Source organism: Cherax quadricarinatus, chromosome 32 (assembly GCF_038502225.1).
Source record: "Cherax quadricarinatus isolate ZL_2023a chromosome 32, ASM3850222v1, whole genome shotgun sequence".
In the NCBI taxonomy this organism is placed as follows: Eukaryota; Metazoa; Arthropoda; class Malacostraca; order Decapoda; family Parastacidae; genus Cherax; species Cherax quadricarinatus.
Genome location: NC_091323.1, coordinates 6,651,709 through 6,671,598, shown reverse-complemented (window position 1 = coordinate 6,671,598; position 19,890 = coordinate 6,651,709). Strand labels below are relative to the sequence as shown.

Genomic DNA, 19,890 nt, shown 5'->3' with positions numbered 1-19,890 from the left:
CCTATAATATGTAAACTCCGCATTGTAATCTCTATAGAGAATAAACTTGATTTGATTTGATTTGAACTATTTGCATGAGTATTAAAGTATTTGGTAACTCTTGAGAACTCTGGCTCAGTCAATGACCTTGAGAGGCACTACATCACCTGCTTGTGACTTTCACCCATATTGACTACGTGAAGAGAGGTGAATGTGCTTCCTTCATCCCCCCTATTCTCCTGAACTCTCAACTCTTCGTCTTTACCATAGTATCCAGTAAAGACGGATTTTGCTGACCCAGGAAAGTGCGAGCATCAGTACCAACGTAGGCCTAATATGGCTGAAGAATGTACGAGGAAGGTGGGTAGCCAGCAGGCAGCAGTGGGCTGGTAGTAGTATCAGTGGCGTCGCTAGGGTTGGTGTCACCCAGGGCGGCATCTTGGTGTCACCCCCATGAAATCCAAGGGTGGGGGAATGGGGGGGGTAGTAAACTTCAGTTACGTCACTACTGTATGCTCGGTGACTAATGGTTAACAATGATAACGTTTAAGGGCCATAAAACAAACAGGAGAATACTTTTCAACTTTATTAATAATAAAATAAATAATCGTAGTAATACTGAGGAAACATAAACTCAAATACCACTTTGAGTACAGCCAACAGATCCTACATTTATTCACTGAAAAAATTGAAAAATAAAGAAAAACATTGGAATATCAGAGAAACACTAGTTCTGATTTAACCTTGAGTACAGGTAACATCTCAGTGAATCTGCCTTCAATCCTGCAAAATCATGTATCACAACATTAGAATAAACTATTTTCCCTATATAGGTGTATTTGTACTCTGTAATCATATACTAGGCAATATAGAAACGAAGGATTCTTCTCTTATGTTACTGCAGAAATATTTTGTGCATTACTTATTAGTGTCACCTTCAGAAGCTCTATGGTGCCACCCGGGGGCACCCCCCCCCCTGTACGACGCCGCTGGTTATTATATTACGGTGGAATAAGTGTTCCTACCTTCACAGCTTGCTAAATTCTAGAAATTGTGTACAAAACCGGTTGATGCCTCTAGGCGCGCCAGAACTGAAGAAAAGTTTTATTTTTCTGGCGCCAGGCTTTAAAAGGCCTGGTTAAAGTGTCGGCGACAGATGGCGCCGCTGACATTGGTCGTCTGGCTGCAGTAACACCACCAGCTGACTCCGGTGTTTCTCTCATATAGAAGAGACCTAAGGATACTATCGTGTGTGATTTATATATTAAGTTAGTATCAGCAGAAGTGTATTCTAAGTGATAGTGTGTGTACTTGGTGTACGTGATGACACTGGTCATGGTGTGTACTTGGTGTACGTGATAACACTTGTCATGGTGTGTGTACTTGTACGTGATAACACTTGTCATAGTGTGTGTACTTGTTATACGTGATGACACTTGTCATAGTGTGTGTACTTGTTGTACGTGATAACACTTGTCATGGTGTGTGTAGTTGTTGTATGTGATAACACTTGTCATAGTGTGTGTACTTGTTATACGTGATGACACTTGTCATGGTGTGTGTACTTGTTGTATGTGATAACACTTGTCATGGTGTGTGTACTTGTTGTATGTGATAACACTTGTCATAGTGTGTGCACTTGTACGTGATAACACTTGTCATGGTGTGTGTACTTGTTATACGTGATGACACTTGTCATAGTGTACTTGTTATACGTGATAACACTTGTCATAGTGTGTGTACTTGTTATACGTGATGACACTTGTCATAGTGTGTGTACTTGTTATACGTGATGACACTTGTCATAGTGCGTGTACTTGTTATACGTGATGACACTTGTCATAGTGTGTGTACTTGTTATACGTGATGACACTTGTCATAGTGTGTGTACTTGTTATACGTGATGACACTTGTCATAGTGTGTGTACTTGTTATACGTGATGACACTTGTCATAGTGTGTGTACTTGTTATACGTGATGACACTTGTCATAGTGTGTGTACTTGTTATACGTGATAACACTTGTCATAGTGTGTGTACTTGTTATACGTGATGACACTTGTCATAGTGTGTGTACTTGTTGTACGTGATAACACTTGTCGGTGTGTGTACTTGTACGTGATAACGCTTGTCATAGCATGTGCACTTGTACGTGGTAACACTTGTCATAGTGTGTGCACTTGTATGTGACAACACTTGTCATAGTGTGTGCACTTGTTGTATGTGATAACACTTGTCATAGTTTGTGTACTTGGTGTATGTGATAACACTTGTCATAGTGTGTGCACTTGGTGTACTTCATAACACTTGTCATAGTGTGTGTACTTGGTGTATGTGATAACACTTGTCATAATTTGTGCACTTGGTGTACGTCATAACACTTGTCATAGTGTGTGCACTTGTTGTATGTGATAACACCTGTCATAGTGTGTGCACTTGGTGTACATGATAACACTTGTCATAGTGTGTGCACTTGTATGTGATAACATTGTTTATAGTATATGCACTTGTATGTGATAACACTTGTCATAGTGTGTGCACTTGTACGTGATAACACTTGTCATAGTGTGTGCACTTGGTGTACGTGATAACACTTGTCATAGTGTGTGCACTTGTACGTGATACCCAGGGCCGGATTAAGAAGTCTCCGGGCCCAAGGCTATTCAGATTGGCGGGGCCCCTTTGAGTTACGGGTAAGCGAAGCGACCCCTTCCAGCTTGGGGGTGGGGGGGGGTCGATGTGAGCCTGTTTAAGGTCTAATTAATACATTCTGGCTATTTAGATTAAATTTAATAGGGAAAGTACATCAAGACAACCAAAACCATTTACCAACAGCCATTATAACTATCTTGTTAAATCATGCATTTTAAAGAGAATAAACTCAAGACAGCATAGTATTACTAGATTAGGCTATTAAAGTAGTGACATCATGTACCTATTATATTCAGCATAACCACTACAGCACTATTATTCCCTTTATAAATCACTGACCATTATTATCATTGCATCATGCATAAGACTATCTTTTCATATAAACTCAAGAAAGTAAAGAATTGTTTATATTCACAGGCACTTCTTAAATAAACTTTTTTCTGGATTTCATATTGGCAAAATCATCAATTATATTCTGAAAATCAATATTTCTTGTTAGATCAGACTCAATGGTCAACAAGGCTAGGTTACACAATTTGTCTTGGCTCATTGTTGAACGGAGCTGGTTTTTCACTCTTTTCAAAGCAGAAAATGAACGTTCTCCTTCACAATTAGTAGCTGGAAGTGTTAGGTAAAGGCGATACACTATGTCAACATTAGGGAAGGTTTCTGAGATACCTGCATTTCTTAAATGTTTCAAAGCAGCTGAGGGCACACATTTTTCAGGTGGAGCTTTAATCTGATTCATATACCCAGAAAAATGAACTATTTCTTCAACAAATGTGTCCTGAACATCTGCTGAAAGGTGTTGTTGCAACTTTAATGCAGCTTCTCTCAATTCTGCATCTGGCATAGTAGTAATTTTGAACAGAAATCCAAACTTGTCATTGAGATTCTGGTAGATTTCTTTTCTTTTCACCAATTCTGTAATCAGTGAATCCAGAATGACGAAGTATGTAGCTGTCTTACATTTCTGCCTTGGTAGCAACACAATTTCATTGTCTGGCTCTTCAAAATTGCGTTTCCTCTTCCTTGACCACTGATGATCAGCCCGGTAACTGTAGTCTTTCACCAGCAGTTTAGCTTTCTCTTCAAACATTTCAAAAGCTTCATCATTGCGAAGTGAGCTTACAAATTCCACTAAGCCTGCATAGAGGTTAGCACAAGTAGCCATTTCAATTTCAATTTTCTGAAGTGTCTTGTTCGTGGCATTTAACCGTTCCAGTATACAGTCCCAAAGCACACAGAGTAAGGCCAATTCAAAATCTTCCAAATTTGATGCTAAGCTGGCTGCTTCGCTTCTTGTAGTTGCTGTCTGGTCTTCATCCTCTGCTATTTGGATCAAAGCAGAACGTATTTCAGCAAAGCTGTCTTTCAAAGCATGTGTTGCATCATGCTGTGCTGACCATCTTATTGTTGATAATGATTTGATGACATCTCCATGAATGGTTGACTTGAGTATACTCCACCGATGCGTTGAAGCAGAGAAAAAATTAAAGAGTGCTTGTAAAAGTCCAAAAAATGAAACTGCAGCGACACAACACTCCGCAGCACATGACCCAACAAGATTAAGAGAATGTGCTGAGCAGGGCACATATTCAGCAAGTGGGTTGATTTGCTTGATACGGGCTTGCAATCCATTATATTTACCCGACATGTTACTTGCATTGTCGTAGCACTGGCCACGGCAATCCATAATAGAGAGATCATGTTCAAGCAGAGTATCCAGTACTACTAAATTCATCATTGTTTCTCCATCATGGCCTGAAAGAGGAATGAATTTTATAAAGCACTCTACAGGCTTACCACTGCAGTCGACAAAGCGAACAATGAATGTCAATTGATCTGTATGTGAAATATCTGGTGTTGAATCTACACTTATTGCAAAGTATTTTGCAGTTTTCACAGCTGCTATGATGTTATTGAGGACCTTCTTAGTCATCAGTTCAATAAATTCATTGCATATAGTAGATGACATGTAAGATACAGTGCCTCTTCCTGCATTCCCAAGGCGTGACACATGATTTGCTAAGAATGGAACGAATTGTGCTAACAGTTCTATGATCCCTAGGAAATTGCCATTGTTTTCCGAACCAAAAACCTCATTTTCTCCACGGAAAGCAAGTCCTCTTAGAGTTAAGAATTTTACAACAGCAACAACTCTTTCTAGAACTTTTCTCCAATAAGTGCGTTCTTTTTCAGTTTGATTTTCCATATGAGAATCCAATAAGCCTTTTTTCTGTGCATGAAATAAACTGGCTAAAATGCAGCTCCTGTGAGTGGTACTGTTTTCATGTTTCTTGAAACGTTTGGAATTTTTCCAGTCATTGAACCCCTGTGTGAAGGTATTTTCTTTGGTAGAAAATAGCTTGCATGCTGAACAGTACACTTTTCCTGAGCTTTCAGAGTATACCATCCATGATCTTTTCACAGTTTCTGAATTTGCAAGCTTCCTATAAAACATGGATGACTTTAAACAACGACGACTTCCATCATCATAAATCCTTGCTCATTTCCTAAAGTCACTGTTCAGAGTTTGACTGAAGTTTTCTGCAATGAAAGTATTACGTAGAGAATCTGGGATTACATTTGGCCATGAGCCAGGATCTTTTAAGACAAATCCTGTGGATGAAATGTCCGTTGAGACATTGAGAGGAGACACAAAAGAAGTAGATGCTGGCTGAGAAATAATGGAGGGAGGGCTTCCTGTATGATCTGACGTATCTGCAGATTCAACTGTACTGGTAACATCAGAAACTGTTTTCGTGAGCATGTCTGTGATCTTTCTGCAGCTTCCTTCATCTTTCTTTTTCTGTTCTTCTTGAATTTTCTTCTTTCTTTTCTGTGACCCACTCGCATAAGAACGTCCAACATCACGTTCACGAGATGCCATAATGAGGATGTATCACTGTAATCATGCAAATACAAATTTTTCATTATCAATTATTAATTTTTTAATTATTAATTTTTTTTTCTGTCAATTGGGGAGATATGGCCCTTGTAGCCCCTTTTCCTCTAGCTGCGCATCTAAAAATTCAAAACGTTACCAGAAAGGAGTCATATACAGAACTTTTACCATAGATTAGGTTAGTGATTTGGGCTACGAATATTTTACTAATTCATCCTCCTTGATCTCCAATTTACTTAAACAGAAATCATACTGAGTCCAAGAACAATGCACAATGGTATTTATATTACCATTTTCATAACTAAAGTAATCATTATGTTTTGCATGATACATGGCGTACCACCATAGATAAGGACGTGAGAATTAAAGAATGCAGGGACAATTTTCAGTTTCACCCAACCAACGATTTTCTGATGTGGCTTATTTGTTTCTGGGGAAATATGTAGTAAATTAATTGATGTTCTACATCACTTCCGTCGCAACTTGAAAACTAAGCATTTGCGACAGAAGTGATGTAGAACATCAATCAATTGAGATCTGTTATTGAAATGATAAAGACTTAAAGACAGGACAAAGTGCTTTTAAAACCTACAAACGGAAGTCAGTTTGCATTTTTAGGATTTTCTTTATAGTATTTTTACCAAAAATGCGTCTTTACTGGTCCATGCGTCTTTGCTGGTCAAGTAACCCTATCAGGTACCTCCCTTAACATTTAGAGGCGAAAACAAACATTTATCCATACACATCAATGTCTATCAACAACACTTCAGTTAATTTGTCACAGTACAAGTCTAGATAACGTGTAATTACTACAGAAAATTGGAGAGGAATCTCCCATACTCACCCATTAGCGGGAAAACACAGCTGTTCTGATGTAAACAAAGGCGTGTTGAGTGTTGCCATCTATGGTTAGGTTTATTTATTTTTATTTTATTTCATTATTTATTTTTTTTTTTTATTAATTTTTAAAAATCAATTTTACTCTCCAAACACTTGAATTTTTTAGGTAGGGACCCCTTTGCACTTGCACCATGTGCGCAGTCTTGGATGAACCCCTGAACCCCTTGGACCGCGGGGCCCCCAAATGCGCGGGGCCCTAGGCAAATGCCTCGTTTGCCTATGCGGTAATCCAGCCCTGGTGATAACACATGTCATAGTGTGTGCACTTGTACGTGATAACACTTTTCATAGTGTGTGCACTTGTTGTACATGATAACACTTGTCATAGTGTGTGCACTTGGTGTACATGATAACAGTTGTCATACATTGTAAAAAGTGTAGGGTGTGCACCTGGTATATGTAATAACAGTTATACATGGTAATGTGTGTTTGTTTTGGTTCATCTACATACAGCTGAACAAACACCCATACATACATACATACATACGTACGTATGTTAGGCCCATATTGGAATCACAGAGATGTTAGGAAGTATTTCTTCAGCTACAGAGTAGTCAGGAAGTGGAATAGTTTGGGAAGTGATATAGTGGAGGCAGGATCCATACATAGCTTTAAGCAGAGGTTTGATAAAGTGGGGCCAGGAGCTAGGACTCAACCCCTGCAGCCTCACCTAGGTGAATACAACTAGGTGAGTACATTCATTGTAACATGTGAGTTACCTAGGATGGCCCTGGGAAGTCGGGCAGAGTGATTTATCTCATTGTCATTGCAACATAGCTAGCATAACCCATGTATTGCATATAAGTTCCTGGTGTTTTTATATATATATATATATATATATATATATATATATATATATATATATATATATATATATATATATATATATATATATATATATATATATGCATATATGCAGGACAAGCCACAGGGGGGTGGAAATCTTTAGCTCAAGTACTTTCACACTTCTCAGTGCATCATCAGGAGCTGTGCAATGTTGCAAGGGAGCAACCAAAGCAGAGTAGCGTAGGTGTTACTGTCCACCGTTACCCTTAGACTGGGTTAGTGGTCGGTGTCAACCCCACCCTACCATCATCCCCCTACTCCCCATATGGGGTAGGAGGGTTTTTGAGATGTCAAGTATGAAATTACAAGATATAAAAAGCCAGCCCTAAGCTTTTTCTAATCGTTTATAACAGGACATGTTGTTTGAGAAAATAAGTTTCCCAAACCCCTCCTTTAAAGTGCAGGCATTGTACTTCCCATTTCCAGAACTCAAGTCCAGCTATATAAAAATAATGTTTCCCTGAATCCCTTCACTAAATATTACCATGCTCACACTCCAACAGCTCGTCAGGTCCCAAAAACCATTCATCTCCATTCACTCCTATCTAACACGCTCATGCACTGCCTGGAAGTCCAAGCCCCTCGCCCACAAAACCTCCTTTACCCCCTCCCTCCAACCTTTTTGAGGACAACCCCTACCCCGCCTTCCTTTCCCTACAGATTTATACACTCTCCATGCCATTCTACTTTGATCCATTCTCTTTAAATGACCAAACTACCTAAACAACTCCTCTTCAGCCCTCTGACTAATACTTTTATTAACTCTACACCTTCTCCTAATTTCCACACTTCGAATTCTCAGCATAATATTAACACCACACATTGCCCTTAGACAGGACATCTCCACTGCCTCCAACCACCTCCTCACTGCAGCATTTACAACCCAAGCTTCACACCCATATACTTTCACACCCATATACTTCACACCCTCTTCCCTTTCATACATTCCCTTCCTTGCCTCCATTGATAATTTTTTTTTGTCTCCACATATACCCCAATGCACCACTCGCCTTTTTTCCCTCATCAGTTCTATGGTTAACCTCATCCTTCATAAACCCATATCCTGACACATCAGCTCCCAAATATATGAAAACATTCACATCTTCCATACTCCTTCTCTCCAATATGATATCTAATTTTTCTTTATCTAAATCATTTGATACCCTCATCACCTTACTCTTATCTATGTTCACTTTCCACTTTCTACCTTTACACACCCTCCCAAACTTGTCCACTAACCTTAGCAACTTTTCTTTAGAATAACCCATAAGCACAGTATCAGCAAAAAGTAACTGTGTCAACTCCCATTTTGTATTTGCTTCCCCATAATTTAATCCTACCCCTCTCCCCAACACATTTACTTCTTTTACAACCCCATCTGTATATATATTAAACAACCATGTTGACATTACACATCCCTGTCTAAGACCTACTTTTACCGGGAAGTAATCTCCCTCTCTTCTACACCCTAACCTGAGCCTCACTATCCTCATAAAAACTTTTTACAGCATTTAGTAGCTTACTGCCTATTCCATATACAGTGGTACCTCGGGATACAAGCTTAATTCGTTCCAAAAGGCTGCTCGAGTGGCGATACTGAATGAATTTGTTCCCATAAGGAGTAATGTAAATTAGATTAATCCATTTCAGACCCCCAAAAATACACTTATAAAAGCACTTTTATAAATACACTTACATAATTGTTCGAGTTTTGAGCTGTTTGTATCCCGAGGTACCAGTGTACTTGCAACATCTGCCACATTGCTCCCCTATCCACTCTATCATATGCCTTTTCTAAATCCATAAATGCAATGAAAACTTCCCTACCTTTATCTAAATACAGTGGAACCTCTACTTGCGAGTTTAATCCATTCCATGACCTCGCTCACAACTGGATTTGCTCATTTGCAGTCAATTTTTCTCATTTAAATTAATTGAAATGCAATTAATCCATTCCAATGGAATTCTATACTTCAATAATTTCACTAATATCAACTTTACAGCTTATTTATCTATCTCACTTGATCTAATATGACATAATGAACAATATATATAACACAGAAACCTGATATATACTTTAAAATGAATAAAATATGTAATTCATGTAGTGGTATGGGCGGTGTCAGCAGTGGACGACAGTTTGTCTGGAGACAGGACAAAATACTTCTTGAATAATTTCGCTAATATCATCTATACAGCTTATTTATCTATCACAGTTCATCTAATATGACATAACAAACAATATAAATAACATAGAAACCTGATATATACTCTAGAAGGAATAAAATGTCTATTATATATGTGGCAGCGGCAGTGACGGCAGCCGATGAGTGTTTGGAGACAGGGCAAAATACTCCTTGAATATTCCGCTAATACATCTATGCGGCTTATTTATCTATCACAGTTCATCTAATATGACATAACAAACAATATAAGTAACATAGAAACCTGATATATACTCTAGAATGAATAAAATATGTCATTACAGTGGACCCTCGCATACCATTGGCATCACATAACGTTAAATCCGCATACCGATACATTTTATCACTAAAATTTTCCCTCGCATACCGCTAAAAAACTCGCTCAACGCTATTCGTCCGAGACGCTTCTAATGTGTGGCCTGAGCCAGCTTCACATGTTCCGCCGGTGGCATTGTTTACAAGCCAGCCTCCGCGGTAACATCCAAGCATACAATCGGAACATTTTGTATTATTACGGCGTTTTTGGTGATTTCATCTGCAAAATAAGTGACCATGGGCCCCAAGAAAGCCTCTAGTGCTAACCCAGTGGTAAAAAGGGTGAGAAATACTATCATACCAAAGTCAGCTGCTGCTGCACCACGGTCAGCTGTTGCTGGATCAGTCAGCTGCTGCTGCACCACGATCAGCTGTTGTTGGACCAGTCAGCTGTTGCTGAATCAGCTGCTGCTGCACCACAATCAGCTGTTGCTGGACCAGTCAGCTGTTGCTGTATCAGTCAGCTGCTGCTGCACCACGATCAGCTGTTGCTGGACCAGTCAGCTGTTGCTGGATCAGTCAGCTGCTGCTGCAGCATGATCAGCTGTTGTTGGACCAGTCAGCTGTTGCTGAATCAGTCAGCTGCTGCTGCACCACAATCAGCTGTTGCTGGACCAGTTAGCTGTTGCTGGATCAGTCAGCTGCTGCTGCACCACGATCAGCTGTAGCTGGACCAGTCAGCTGTTGCTGGATCAGTCAGCTGCTGCTGCACCACGGTCAGCTGTAGCTAGACCAGTCAGCTGCTGCTGCACCACAATCAGCTGTTGCTGGACCAGTCAGCTGTTGCTGGACCAGTCAGCTGTTGCTGGATCAGTCAGCTGTTGCTGGACCAGTCAGCTGTTGCTGGATCAGTCAGCTGTTGCTGGATCAGTCAGCTGCTGCTGCACCACGGTCAGCTGTTTCTGAACATGACTCGTCCCGAACCTGTCCCGAACCTGTCCGTCCAGCCTGAACGCCTGCCTTGCCGTCATTGTTTACAATCCAGGGTGGCTGGTTGCATGCATACATTCGATACATTTTGTATTATTCCATTATTTATAGTGCTTGTAACTGCTTAATAAGCCACCATGGGCCCAAAGAAAGCTTCTAGTGCCAACCCTGTGGTAAAAAGGGTGATAAATACTATCGTACCACAGTCAGCTGCTGCTGCACCACGGTCAGCTGATAAATTGGACCAGTCAGCTGTTGCTGCACCATGGTCAGCTGCACCACAGCTGTTGTTGTTGCTGCACCACCATCAGCTGTATTACTCGAAGATGTGGAGAGTGTTTTGTTGGTGTGGCTTAACGTGAAACAATTACCGAGAAACGATTAACCCCGGAGGGTTAGCCACCCAGGATAACCCAAGAAAGTCAGTGCATCATCGAGGACTCTCTAACTTATTTCCATTGTGGTCCTTAATCTTGTCTCCCAGGATGCAACCCACACCAATCGACTAACACCCAGGTGAACAGGGAAAAACGCCTGGAACTAGTGCTCATATTGGTGAATTTAAAGCCAGCAAAGGTTGGTTTGAGAGATTTAAGAATCGTAGTGGCATACACAGTGTGATAAGGCCTGTTCTGGAAGAAAATGCCAAACAGAACCTACAGTACTCAGGAGGAAAAGGCACTCCCAGGACACACTGTCTCATCAGTCATTGCTGCATCTTCAATAAAGGTAAGTGTCATTTATTCTTCATTTAGTAGAGTATTACATGCACAATATATACTGTGCATGTACTATTCTACTATTGTGCATGTATCCTTCTCTTTGTGTGTAGGAAAATGTATATTTCATGTGGTAAAATTTTTTTTTTTCATACTTTTGGGTGTCTTGCACGGATTAATTTGATTTCCATTATTTCTTATGGGGAAAATTCATTCACATAACGATAATTTCACATAACAATGAGCTCTCATGAACGGATTAATATCGTTATGCGGGGGTCCACTGTATATGTGTGGCGCGGTGGCCAAAGAGAGTTTGTCTGGAGACAGGACAAAATACTCCCTGAATATTTTGCTATCATCAACTCTACGGCTTATTTATCTATCACAGTTCATCTAATATGAAATAATAAACAATATAAATAACACAGAACCCTGATATATACTCTAGAATGAATAAAATATGTCATTTTGTAATAGGTGGAGGCGGCCACAACCGCTCCCTGTTTGTTGTGGTAAACACTGCCGTCTAGTGATGGTCTTTTGAAGCCATCTGTTATTATAATTATTACGTAGTACATTATTATTGTATATGCATTATTATTATTCGTATTTTATTATTATTATTATTATTATTATTGTATTATATTATTATACTATTATTATACGTATTATTATTATTATTATACGACAGGACAACAATATACCATCTCAAATGAACATGATTTCTCTACCTTCCTTAGAAAAGCTGACATTTCTGTAACAGATTAGATAAGTGTTCTTAACACATATATACGTGTGGTGCATATAGTGTACGTTACTATTATATTATTGTGCATTATTATTTTTTTTTTTACTAGCTAATACCAGCTACCTCAAATACTTTTTACTTCTTTTTAATTGCTATTAATTGCTCATAATTTTGTGTTGCAAGTCAAATCTTACTCCAAATTAATGTTATTCATGGTTGCTACCTGTCCATTTAATTTTGTTGCCACTACTTTCTTTAGTCCCTTTCATATTGTGTGTGCAATTAGTGTATATTCCAATTACATTATTGTATGATTCCCAAAACTATCTTTTGCTAGCTAGTACCAACTACCTCATATTTTTTTTATTTTTTATAGTGCAATTAATTGCTCAACTTCTTATATATTACAAATCGGATCTTACTCCCAAATCGATATTATATCTCAGTGACTATCTGTCCATTTAACTTTGTTTACCATTACTTAATTAAGTCCCTTATATATTTTCTCCTTTATTTTAGCTTTATATAACTACCTTAGTTCATATATACACAATTGTTAAAACAATCAAGGTGCTATTCTCAGGTGCTAAAGTGTAATAAGTTCACTATTTTGCCATTATATTCCCAAGCTCCTTTATTTGATTACCACTTTATTTGTTCACCACAACTTATATTAGTCCCTTTTATATTGTCTCCTTTATTTTAACTTTAAAGAACTACTTTTAAAGAACTACCTACTATTATATTCCCAAGCTCCTTTATTTGATCATCACTATTTGTTCACTACAAATTATTTTAGTCCCTTTTATATTGTCTCCTTTATTTTAGCTCATATACCTTAGCTCATATATTTACATTTGTTAAAATAATTCAGGTGCTATTTTTTTAGCTTAAGAATACAGTGGACCCCCGCATAGCGACCTTAATCCATGCAAGAGGGCTGGCTGTTATGCGAAATGTTCGCTATGCGAATGAATTTTCCCCATAAGAAATAATGGAAATCAAATTAATCCGTGCAAGACACCCAAAAGTTTGAAAAAAAAATTTTTACCACATGAAATATACATTTTCCTACACACAAAGAGAAGGATACATGCACAATAGTAGAGTAGTACATGCACAATATATATTGTGCATGTACTACTCTACTAAATGAAGAATAAATGACACTTACCTTTATTGAAGATGCAGCAATGACTGATGAGACACTGTGTCCTGGGAGTGCCTTTTCCTCCTGAGTACTGTAGGTCCTGTTTGGCATTTTCTTCCAGAACAGGCCTTATCACACTGTGTATGTCACTACGATTCTTAAATCTCTCAAACCAACCTTTGCTGGCTCTAAATTCACCAATATGAGCACTAGTTCCAGGCATTTTCCCTGTTCACCTGGGTGTTAGTCGACTGGTGTGGGTTGCATCCTGGGAGACAAGATTAAGGACCCCAATGGAAATAAGTTAGACAGTCTTCGATGACACTGACTTTTTTGGGCTATCCTGGGTGGCAAATCCTCTGGGGTTAATTGTTTCTTGGTATTCTCAATAAGCCACACCAACAACGGTGCTACAGCAGCAGCAGCAGCAGCTGACGATGTTACAGCAGCAGCAGACGATGCTACAGCAGCAGCAGCAGCAGACGATGCTACAGCAGCAACAGACGATGCTACAGCAGCAGCAGACGATGCTACAGCAGCAACTGACGATGTTACAGCAGCAGCAGACGATGCTACAGCAGCAGCAGCAGCAGACGATGCTACAGCAGCAACTGACGATGTTACAGCAGCAGCAGACGATGCTACAGCAGCAGCAGCAACAGACGATGCTACAGCAGCAACAGACGATGCTACAGCAGCAGCAGACGATGCTACAGCAGCAACTGACGATGTTACAGCAGCAGCAGACGATGCTACAGCAGCAGCAGCAGCAGACGATGCTACAGCAGCAGCAGCAGCTGACGGTGGAACAGCAGCAACAGACGATGCTACAGCAGCAGCAGATGATGCTACAGCAGCAGCAGACGGTACTACAGCAGCAGGAGCAGCTGACGGTGGTACAGCAGCAGCAGCTGACAGTGCAGCAGCAGCTGACGGTGATACAGCAGCAGCAGCAGCTGTACCACCAATAGTAGCGATGGTTGATTGGGGTTTATTATACAACCTGGCCAGCTCGGAGACACGCACTCCACTTTCATACTTATCAATGATCTTTTTCTTCATCTCCATAGTAATTCTCACCCTTATTGCTGTAGGGTTGGCACTAGAAGCTTTCTTGGGGCCCATGGTCACTTATTTTCCAGAAAAAAATCACCAAAAACACTGTAATAATACAAAATGTTCCGATTGTATGCTTGGATGTTACCGCGGAGGCTGGCTGGTAAACAATGCCACCCGCGGAACATGTGAGCGTGGCTCAGGCCGCACATTGGACGCGTCTCGGACGAAGGCCGCTGAGCGGGTTTTTGTCCACTATGCGGGGCAAAATTTTAGCGATCAAAGCGTCCGCTATGCGGATTGTCCGCTATGCAAGGCGTCCATTATGCGGGGGTCCACTGTATTTACTTTGTCTTATACTTAATTCTAACTAGAGATTCACTATAAATCTTATGATTACAAGCATTGATCCTGATACCAACCTTTTATTGAATGACTTAAATGAATCAAACAGTTACTGTAATTACTACACAGCAGAACAATCAAAGGCACTTCTCAGAGCCAACAACAACATAACTGTCTTTAACTACAATATCAGTTCTTTAAGTAAACATTACGATGACCTCATAGCATTACTAGATTCCCTGCATGCCAGTATGTCCATCATTACTCTCACCGAAACCTGGCTAAAGCCTGATACTACAGATGTCTATACCATTCCTGGTTACACAGCCATACACAACTGTAGGCCAGATCAACAAGGGGGTGGCACATCTATATACTACTCAGACCAACTAGAATGTATCACTAATATTTGCACAAGGGATGAACATGGGGAATATATAATAGCTAAATTCAAATCCAGATATCTACAAAAACCTCTCAGTGATAAACATCTACAGAGTACCACAGTCAAACATTAGCCATTTTAGTGAAAACCTAGGAAGTATGGTAACTGATGCACGCATGAATAAAGATCACTTACTACTTCCAGGTGACTTCAATATAAATCTCCTGCAAGACCAGGACCCACACGTTACTGAATTCACAAACACTGTGAGTAACTGCTTATTGCTACCAACAGTAACAAATCCAACAAGAATTACAGAGACTAGTGTTTCCCTACTAGACCACATCTGGACCAACACCATATCACCTTTAAAATCAGGCATAATCACAAATAATACCACAGACCACTACCCTACCTTCCTCATAACTAATCTAGGCAAATTACCCCAAAATACTACTAAAGTCACTCAGACTTCACAATGAGACAGCCATTAACCCTTAAACGGTCCAAAGAGATGGACGTTCAAATTCATAGTGCTACAAAAGTAGATCTACTTTTTTTTTTACATATTTTCAAATATAACAACAAAAAAAAATGTAGGTAAAAGTTTTTTTACACATTTTCAAATGTAAAACTAAAAAGAAGATCTACATTTTTTTACATACTTTCAGATGTTGAAAAAACGTATATATACGTTTGGACCATTTAAGGGTTAATAACTTCACAACAGCAGTGACAAACATTGACTGGCACACTGAGCTAGAAATCTATACAGATATTGACGAATGTATTAATAATTTTCTAAAAAAGACCCAATACCTCTATAACAAGCACTGCCCTAAAAAAACTAAACAGATGACAGCTGAGAGACTGAACAGTCCCTGGCTAACACCCAACATCCTCAAATCCATAAATACAAAGCACCTATGCAAAAAAGAATACAGAATGGGCCACATAACCAGAGACCAAACAAAACGTTACTCGTCAATCCTAACCAGCCCGATAAGAAGGGCTAAAAAATTGTATTATGAAAACAGATTATCCAACTTAAATGGTGTTATTATAAAAAAGACCTGGAAAACCCCATCAGAAATTCTAGGAACAAAAAAGATATCACGAAATAGTGCAATTGAACTAACAAAACCAGGTGAACCCCAACTCCCACCAACTGAAACAGCAAACAGACTCGATGATTTCTTCTCCACCATAGGAAAAAACCTTGTCAATAAAATCCCAAGCTCAAATACCCCACCCAATGACTACCTCACTGGCAACTACCTGAACACACTGTTCCTAGCTCCGACTAACCCAACAGAAATCTCCCTTATTATCAACACACTAAGAAACAAGACAGGAGATTTAAATACCTTACCACCATTTATATACAAAAAAGCATCGCAAGTGCTGTCACCAATCATTGCAACACTCTTTAACAAATCCATCGAATCCTCTACATTCCTTACAGTTCTCAAAATAGTGAGGGTCACTCCGATCCATAAAGGAGGAGACCAAACAGACTTGAATAACTGTAGGCCAATATCCAACTTACACTCTCTCTCTAAAATCTTCGAAAAATTAATTCATAAGCGAATCTATTCCTACCTCATCTCCCACAACATGCTCAGCCCCTGTCAGTTTGGGTTCAGGCCTAATAAAAATAAATGATGCTATTATACACGTGCTAGAGCAAATATACACTGCACTAGAGAAAAAAGAAGTCCCACTGGGGATCTTCATTGATTTACGTAAAGCTTTTGATACAGTTGACCATGATTTGCTCCACATAAAATTGTCGCACTATGGTATAAGAGGGCACTCCCTCAACTACCTAAAGTCATACCTCAGCAACAGAAGCCAATATGTGTACACAAATGGAGCAAACTCTTCCTCACAGCCAATTACAGTTGGTGTCCCACAGGGAAGTGTCCTTGGCCCTCTTCTCTTTCTCGTTTACATAAATGACCTACCAAATGCATCGCATTTGGTAGGTCATTTATTATTTGCAGATGACACTACATACGTCTTCTCTCACCCGAGCCCAGTCATGCTAGCCAGTACTGTGAATACTGAATTACAGAAAATGTATACCTGGATGATGACTAACAAACTTACTCTCAACATTGATAAAACCTACTTCATTCAGTTTGGTAACAGAGCTACAGATGTCCCTCTTAACATAATGATTAACGGATCACCTATCACAAAGCTCACAGAAGGAAAATTCTTAGGAATCCATCTTGACTCAAGTTTCAAACACATGTACAACAAATTTCCAAGAATGTTTCCAAGACTGTAGGCATACTATCAAAGATATGGTACTGTGTTCCACAGTCAGCCCTCCTGGCCCTATATCACTCACTTATTTACCCCTTTCTCACCTATTGAATTTGTGCATGGGACTCAACAACAATAAACCATTAATTACCCAACAAAAGGCTGCAATCAGAATGATAACAAATTCCCACTACAGGCAGCACACTCCACCAATATTTAAAACTCTAAACCTACTCACCATACAAAACTTCCATACTTATTATTGTACCTACTACATACATAGAACACTTAACTCGGACATAAACCCTCCCCTCAAACGTCTCCTTACCAACCTCAACAGAACACATGACCATAACACAAGGCACAGATCACTCTTTGAGGTTCCTCGTGTCCATCTCACACTATGCAAAAACTCAATGCACATAAAAGGCCCAAAAATCTAGAATTCATTACCTGTGAATATAAAAGAAACACTGTCTGTTTATAAATTCAAGTCTCTTCTTAAAAATTACTTACTCACCCACAACTAAATAAATACTGAATAATTGTATCTCATAAATGTTTAACCTGTGACCCGATCAAACTTTGTTATATTTAATTACATTACCTAACAGAATACTCCATCCTACTGAATGCACAGCAACACAGTAAATGACCATATGACCTGTCTTTGAAATACTCATTTGTGCTTAATTGTTATTTGTTTACAATAATGTTTACCACTGAATATATCATTGCTTAGTTAATCTTAAGTTAATTTTAAGCCTGCCCATAATGCTCTGCATACAAGGGGCTTTGGCATGTTACACTTAACCATTGTATTTCTTTGTACTTCTATGTATCATGTTCAAATTAATAAAATAAATAAATTATTGTATGTACAGTGGTCCCCCGCTTTTCGTAGTTCCCGGCAATCGTAAAATTCGCCAATCATAGAGGTATTTTCGTATAAACATGGACTCGCTTTTCATAGGTTGACTCGCGAGTCGTAGTTCGTCCGGGACGCGTACCCACGGCGTGAGCCAGGGCGGCAGCCAGTCTGGCATTTTTTACCAGTGAGCAAAGGTCCCCTCACGTGCTCCAGCGAAATATTTCATAATATTCCATTTATTTTAGTGCTTGCAAGTACTAAATAAGCTACCATGGCTCCAAAGAAAGCTCCTAGTGCCAAGCCTGTGGTAAAGAAGGTGAGAAATACGATTGAATTTAAGAAAACCATCATTGAACAATATGAAAGTGTTACAAGTGTGGCCGAACTGTCCAGGATGTATAAGAAACCCTACACAACCTTATGTTCCATAGTGGCCAAGAAAAATTAAATAAAGGATGCTGTTGTTGCAAAGGGAGTAACTATGCTGACAAAAATGAGATCACCAGTACTGGAAGAGGTTGAGAAGTTATTATTGGTGTGGATAAATGAGAAACAATTAGCAGGAGATACTCTTATGACTTCGTTTATTTGTGAAAAGGCTAGGCAGTTGCATGAAGATTTGGTAAAGAAATTGCCTGCAAATAGTGGTGAAGTGAGTGAATTCAAGGCCAGCAAAGGCTGGTTTGAGAGATTTAAGAACTGTACTGGCATACACAGTGTGGTGAGGCTGCCAGTTCGGACCACAAGGCGGCTGAAAAATATGTGCATGAATTCCAGGAGTACATAGAGGCTGAAGGACTGAAACCTGAACAAGTGTTCAATTGTGACGAAACAGGCCTCTTTTGGAAGAAAATGCCAAAGAGGACCTTCATTACACAAGAGGAAAAGGCTATGCCAGGACACAAGCCTTTGAAAGACAGGCTGACGCTAATGTTCTGTGCTAATGCTAGTGGGGATTTCAAAGTGAAGCCATTACTAGTGTACCATTCTGAAAATCCCAGTGTGTTCAGGAAAAACAATGTTATGAAGAGTAAATTGTGTGTGTTTTGGAAATCTAATAGTAAGGCATGGGTCACGAGGGAAATTTTCGTCCAGTGGTTCAATGAAGTGTTTGGCCCTAGTGTGAAGGAGTATCTCCTGGAAAAGAAATTGGATCTCAAGTGCCTGCTAGTAATGGACAATGCACCTGCTCATCCTCCAAACTTGGATGACCTAATTTTCGAGGAGTTTGGGTTCATCACAGTAAAGTTCTTGCCCCCGAATACCACTCCTCTCCTCCAACCCATGGACCAGCAGGTTATTGCAAACTTTAAAAAACTCTACACAAAAGCAATGTTTCACAGGTGCTTGACTGTGACCACAGACACTCACTTGACCCTACGGGAATTTTGGAGAGAACACTTCAGCATCCTCCACTGCATAACCCTTATAGGTATGGCTTTGGAGGGAGTGATTACTAGGACTTTGAACTCTGCCTGGAGAAAATTGTGGCCAGATTGTGTCGATAAGAGGGATTTTGAAGAATTTGGGACTGACCCTAATGAGCCTATGTCTGTTGTAAAATCAGTTGTGGAACTGGGGAGTTCCATGGGGTTGGATGTGAGTT

At 39.6% G+C, this 19,890-nt stretch overlaps 1 long non-coding RNA gene across 1 annotated transcript in view; it reads left to right on the top strand.

Moving 5' to 3' along the window:
- The first annotated feature begins 831 nt into the window (after window positions 1-831).
- Window positions 832-19,890, top strand: part of LOC138853503 (uncharacterized) — a 32,448-nt gene continuing 13,389 nt past the window's right edge. The window contains exon 1 of the long non-coding RNA XR_011392678.1: window positions 832-1,247. This is a non-coding gene — a long non-coding RNA (uncharacterized lncRNA). The remainder of the gene's footprint in view (window positions 1,248-19,890) is intronic.